The sequence below is a fragment of the Aegilops tauschii genome, chromosome 7, assembly GCF_002575655.3.
Source record: "Aegilops tauschii subsp. strangulata cultivar AL8/78 chromosome 7, Aet v6.0, whole genome shotgun sequence".
Classification (NCBI taxonomy): domain Eukaryota; kingdom Viridiplantae; phylum Streptophyta; class Magnoliopsida; order Poales; family Poaceae; genus Aegilops; species Aegilops tauschii.
Genome location: NC_053041.3, coordinates 199,109,732 through 199,116,017, shown reverse-complemented (window position 1 = coordinate 199,116,017; position 6,286 = coordinate 199,109,732).

Sequence of the window (6,286 nt, the reverse complement as noted above, 5' to 3'; positions counted from 1 at the left end):
GTACCCCCACCGATTTGAGGCGGTTCTTTCAGTTCAGGGGTATCACAGGCATTTCGCGTGTCAGGATTTTGGAAAGCAAGGCACGGGTTGAGATGTAATTTTGGAAAGCAAGGCATGGGTTGAGATGGAGGGAGTTGTCGGAGCACAACAAGACAAAGATATATCTTAAATATTTCGAGCTAACAAGGCGCGGGTTGAAGAGGCGGGAGTTTCGCAGCACGATAGACAGAGACGCTAGCTTGAAATTTCGGCATAACAAGGCGCGGCTTGAAATTTCGGGAGAACAAGCTTAACATGTACCCCAAAAAAAGACAATTTAGACTAGTATGATATACTACGTACAATGTGTTTAACACGCACAACACACACACACACACCATTTAGACTAGTAAGGTACACGTGCATTGCACGCATGAGATTTGGCAACCAAAATATGAATAAATACCACATTATAGCATGTAAGCTTTGAGTCATATATGCATGATGTAGATGTTCGTTTAATTCTTATAGTTCATTTCATTCAAAATCATCTAGTTTTTATAAGAAAGCTAATCTATTTTAAGATTCATGGAATAGTGCGTTGTAAGGCATAAAGTAAAAACAAATCATGTAGAAAAAAATTTGGGCAATTATGATACGGAAGATTCTAGAACAAAGAAGAAGCGCTTGTGTTTTGAGGTTTGTGCATTATGCTTAAGTTCAACCATAGAGTGTTCTAGATTGTACATGTGGCAAAATCTGGTGGAATCTAGATGATATCCAACGGCCAGTAGTGCTCAAATTTGCCAGCTCTGCACCATCGGATTGGCCTCATCCAACGACCATCTTTCAAAGTTAAAGTTATCCGCACACTATATAAAAAATATAAAATATAATATATATATAGGGGTATAGATATAGATATGTGATGCGAAAGCCACCCATCATCTCCAATTAGAATAGTGTGTCCATGCACGGATGCAATGTGGCCAAACGATATCTGCCATCGCTATCTCAAATTCAAACCAATCTGACCTTGTTCAATGTGTATACATTGCAACATGCTCGTTTCCAAACCACACCGCGCAGATCTCCGTTATATTCATGCATGCATGGGTTTCAAACATCATGATCTCTTATTCAAATATTTGAATTCAACTTTACATTGATTATGACCTCACCTAGTCTTTTACACCCACACATTGGTCTTCTCTTTATAATTGTACCACTAACTTTCTCTCGTGCATGCATGCACACACACTACCAGTCGGCATTATCCATCGCACACATGCAATCTTTTTCTTCAGGTCGATCTCCCATGAAGGCACACACACACACACACATCCCCCTCTCTATCATATCGGGCATTCTTTATCTCTCACGTGCATGCGCAACGATCGATGTTCCTCTATGTGTGTGTGTGTGTGTGTGTATAGCTAGGTCTTTCATAGTTTTCCACATAAACCGATCAATCTATATATCCAGTGAGGTCTCACCCTCTTTCCCACGTCCACATCGACCAATCTATACCTCTCTATATAGGATTACATATATAGCTAATACACCCACATTAATTATATATCCAACGCCCCCTCTCATCATCCATGCCTTCCGCTTCATCTCTCAGACGCGCGCACAATGGCGAAGACAGGGGCAGCAAGGGCCCTGCCCCCCCTAACATCACTATATATTGAGGCTAATATGAATGTGATCATTAGACAATTGCTGGTAAAAATGGTTTAAGTTGATGAATTGGCCCTCCTCGTAAAGGATTAGCAATGCTTGGCCCCTAGCTCATGGGACATTTTTCATGGCTCTGCCACTACGCGCAACAGCGCACGTTCTCGCCCCCTCTCTCTAAATATCGATCTCGCAGTTGTGCACTCCTTCATAGTATCCCTCCACTCGGCCCCTCGCACCATCTTCTAGCCCCCCACCAGATTTTGCCACATGTACAATCTAGCAGACTCCATGGTTGAACTTAAGCATAATGCACAAATCTCAAAACAACAGTGGTTCTCCTTTGTTCTAGAATCTTCCGTATCATAACTGCCCAAACTTTTTTTCTAGTTGAATTGCCATTATTTGTTTTTACTTTATGCTTTACAACGCACAATTCCATGAATCGTAAAATAGATTAAGGGCTTCTTTGATTCAAAGGATTCTCGAAGGAATTTTGGAGGATTCTAATCCTTAGGAATTTTTCCTATCTTGGCTGTTTGATTCGTAGGATTGTAAACCATAGGAATTTTTCCATATGATTCATTTGCACTAGATTTCATAGGAAACATCCCATCCACTCAAATCTGTTTGAAAGGATTCTGCGTTTTTTCTATGCACAATCAAACACTCGTACCATCCTGTAGGATTCAAGACAACATTCCACTCTAATCCCATGTTCTTCCTATTCCTGCGTTTTGGAAATCCTACGAATCAAAGAGGCCCTAGGTTTTTTATAAAAACTAATTGATTTTGAATGAGATGAACTATAAGAATTAAACGAAGGTCTACATCAGGCATATATGACTCAAAGCTTACATGCTATAGTGTGGTATTTATTCGTAATTTGGTTGCAAAATCTGACGCGTGCAATGCACGTGTACCTTACTAGTACTTCGAGTATGTGCAAAACACAATGGCACGCTACACAATGTCTCTCTTACAGTTCATGAAGCCATGTGGCACATGTGGAGGCGTTGTCGTGACATCCTTGTGTCGATTGATCACAGTGACGTGCTGCTGGTTCCAGAAGAATGTACTCGTCCTCCCTGAGCCGCACTGGCGGTACATGCACGAAGCGAAGATGTGCACGCACGCCACGCACGCCACGCACACACTCGTTCCCTCGCACGCAATTTTGTTTCCAAGATCCACCCCATGTGATAATTTGACGCGTGTAAAGTCCTTCACTTTATTGATGGTCAATTAATACGGCGCATGCAAATTGAGTGGACGTGAGGGCGGAAGAAAGACATTACTACTCCACTGCGCGCATGCGAGTAGTTAAATCATGGGTTGCTAGTAGTACTTCCATTGGTCTCCTTCGTATTTTGTGCCAATTTTTGATACTAACATAATATTTACGCATCTGAGCAGTGTAGTCTACTTGAAATTTATGTTCCACTAAACTCATCGGGAGCCGTTTCGGGCCTAGAAACCAAAAATCATCAATTAATCTTTACCTTGTTCCCATCACATTCGAAAGTACTAGTGCTATAGTTAAGTGCAATTGCCTCCTCACACCTACCAGTACGTACCAAACCTGAACATGTTCCCACTATGCAGGTTTTAGTACTAGTGCTAGTACTTAGGTTATAAAAGGCGGAACTACCTAACCAAAAATTACTCTACCTTCCTCCTCATAAGTCCTCCTTCTTCGTCCGTCCTTGCCATGGCCGGTGTGCAGAGCTCTAGGTCGAGAACTACTCGTAACAAGGGAGCGGCAACCAAGGCTGTGAAAAAAAGAGGGCTCGCCGCCACGCAGATACCTCGAAAGATCTCTCACGGGCAGGCGATCGCTCCCAGGAGCGCCCTAGACACGGATGCGAACATGCCGAGCTGGCGGCGCTGGAGTCGTTATCCCTCGACGGCATGCCCGATCAGCTCAATAAGCACCTCAATAAGCAGAAGGAGTTCATCCACGGCTTGGTGGAGCTGCTGAAGGAGAGCCTCGACGACATGCCCGCTGAGCTCAATGAGCAGGGGGAGCTGACCGCCGGCTTGGTGATGCTGCTGAAGAAGAGCATTGCCTCGGAGAAGAAGGCGACCGGCGAAATCCTGCAACTTCAGGAGGACAAGGTGAAGCTCTGCCACAAGGTCGACCTGCTGAAGGAGGAGAACGCCGGCTGGAAGAAGCTGCATGATAATAGTAGTTCCTCGATGAAGATGTTGGAGGCCCTCGTCATGGAACAGAAGGAGGAGTTGGCGAAGCTCTGTATCGAGCACCCGGCTGCTGTCAAGGTATGTAATGCGGCCGTGGAACAGATGATGAAGACTCGCATCGAGAAACCCCGCGTCATGGACACAATGATGAAGATGGCGGAGGAGACGTGCAAGGAGATGGAGGTCGTGGAGGCGATGAAGAAGCAGTTACGACTCCGCGGCCAGCAACCCTTCATGTAGTGAGAGCAGCGCCCCAGACTTGTGTGTGCATCTTCCTTCTTTTTTTGGGGTGATAATCCTCCTTCTTTTGCTCCTGTGTTTCTTATTTTGCTTCGGGTGTTTCGCCGCACATGTCACCTTCTCTGCGAGGCATGAATAGAACAATGCTAAAAATGAGATGACTAGCAAATTAGATCATTCTTTATCGCCAATAGAACAATGCCTCTTGCTAGTAATATATAATAAGAGTAGAGAGTAGAGGATACGGCACTGGGCTGCCGTGTTTTGTGTTCCTCCGTCGTACTCCAGTGGAAAACTTGAGTATACCGCACGGTTCTTTGCTCCTCCTCAGGTCGTCGGCACATTTATACGAGCAGTCAAATCACAAGGCCCCGCCTTCCAGCAGTAATGAGCCGTGAAATCACAAATGCCCTCGTCTCTCGTGAAAAGGACCAAGCTAGACTGCCCCGCCCACTAGCCTTTTAAAAAATGTATACATTTGTACAGTAGTAGTATCGATGGATTGTGCCATGGAGCAAAACTATGCATATACTATATGACACTACCCACTATGAAGGTACTAGTAACATAGACTAGTAACTGGTCTATGTTACTCTCCACTATGACCAGCCAAAGTCGAGGCGCGGATACCAACGAGGGCCTGGTTGTGTCTATAATTGGACAACTCACCCGACTGCATGCGCACCAGGCAGACGAAGCTCGTGTCGTGTTGGTTCCGTGTGCGGCCCGCACATTAACCAAACCTCGCGCCTCCATCTTAGCCTCCGCGTTTAAAACATCTCAATCTCTAGGCCAAGGAGCAACATCAAACCTATGATAGAGCCAATCGGATGGTTGAGAACACTACAATTCGTAGCTATTGATGCGTGTGAGAGAGAGGACGAGTGCGTGCGTGCACCTCTTCTCAGAGTACAACTGTATGTGGGTGGCATCGACCTAGGAAGCAGTGATGGTGCGTGCGAGAAGTCCCGAGAGATAGGTGTAATGCGTCTAAAAAAAGAATAGTCTATAGCTCGCCACGAGGCTATTCCTGTCGAACGCCAAGCGTAAGATATGTATCCGATGGTGCCAGTTTTTGCACGTACACAACAGTAGAAAAAGGACTAGTACCATGGCATGTGCTACACCACGGCCGAGAGAACGTGCCGACATTACGCCATCCGGGAATAGTGCCGCACTTCGAAACTAGAACCGTCAATAAATTTTGAGCGCGTCTCGTCACATTCCAAATTACTACTACTACCACGCTATATTTAATTGCAAACCTGTTCACACCGATCACAACCTAAACGGTTTCCCACTTAGGAGCATATTAGTAGTACTCGGTTATAAATACTACTATGCTAAGATGACTGCACTTTCCTCCTCAACTCCTCATCCACAAAAAACAATCAAGTCAATCAAGCCATAGCCAGCGTGAGTTCTGCACTACTAGGAAAAGGGCTATAGCTGATATGGACATTAATGGCGCACCATGTATGTGGTGCGCCACTGCTATATAGCAGTGGTACACCAGATACAGGTGCGCCATTAGTGTCCTCATTACTAATGGCGCACCAGACACACGGTGCGCCATTACTAGCAATTTTTTTCCAAAACTATTAATGGCGCACCATGGCACAGTGCGCCATTACTAGTTTTAACTAGTAATGGCGCACCACACGCTCGGTGCACCACTACTGACAATTTTTTTTTACTTTTTTTTCAAAAGTAGTAATGGCGCACCTGGGTGAAGTGTGCCATTACTAGTTCAAACTAGTAATGGCGCACCGCACCCACGGTGCGCCACTACTGACAAATTTTTTTTTGCAAAACTAGTAATGGCGCACCCCTGACAGGTGCGCCATTAGTAACCAGGGTTACTAATGGCACATTTTTAGGTGGTGCGCCATTAGTAACCTGAGACCAGCTAGATATTTTGGACAGCCACCTACCACACTCACTTTCCCCACTTCATTCTCTCCACCTCCTCCTCCAAGCTTGTCTCGGCTGCCTCCTCCTCCTCACCTCATTTGCACCATCGATTCACCCAAATTAAGTGGTTAAATTACCTTTTCTTTGATAGGTAAGTAAGGGGAAAGCTTTCTTTATGTTGTAGATCTACTTTTTTCTCCCTCCAACAACGTGCACATGCACTTTTTATGGCCTAGCTAGATCTACGTATGTTTGTGGTGTTGCATATATG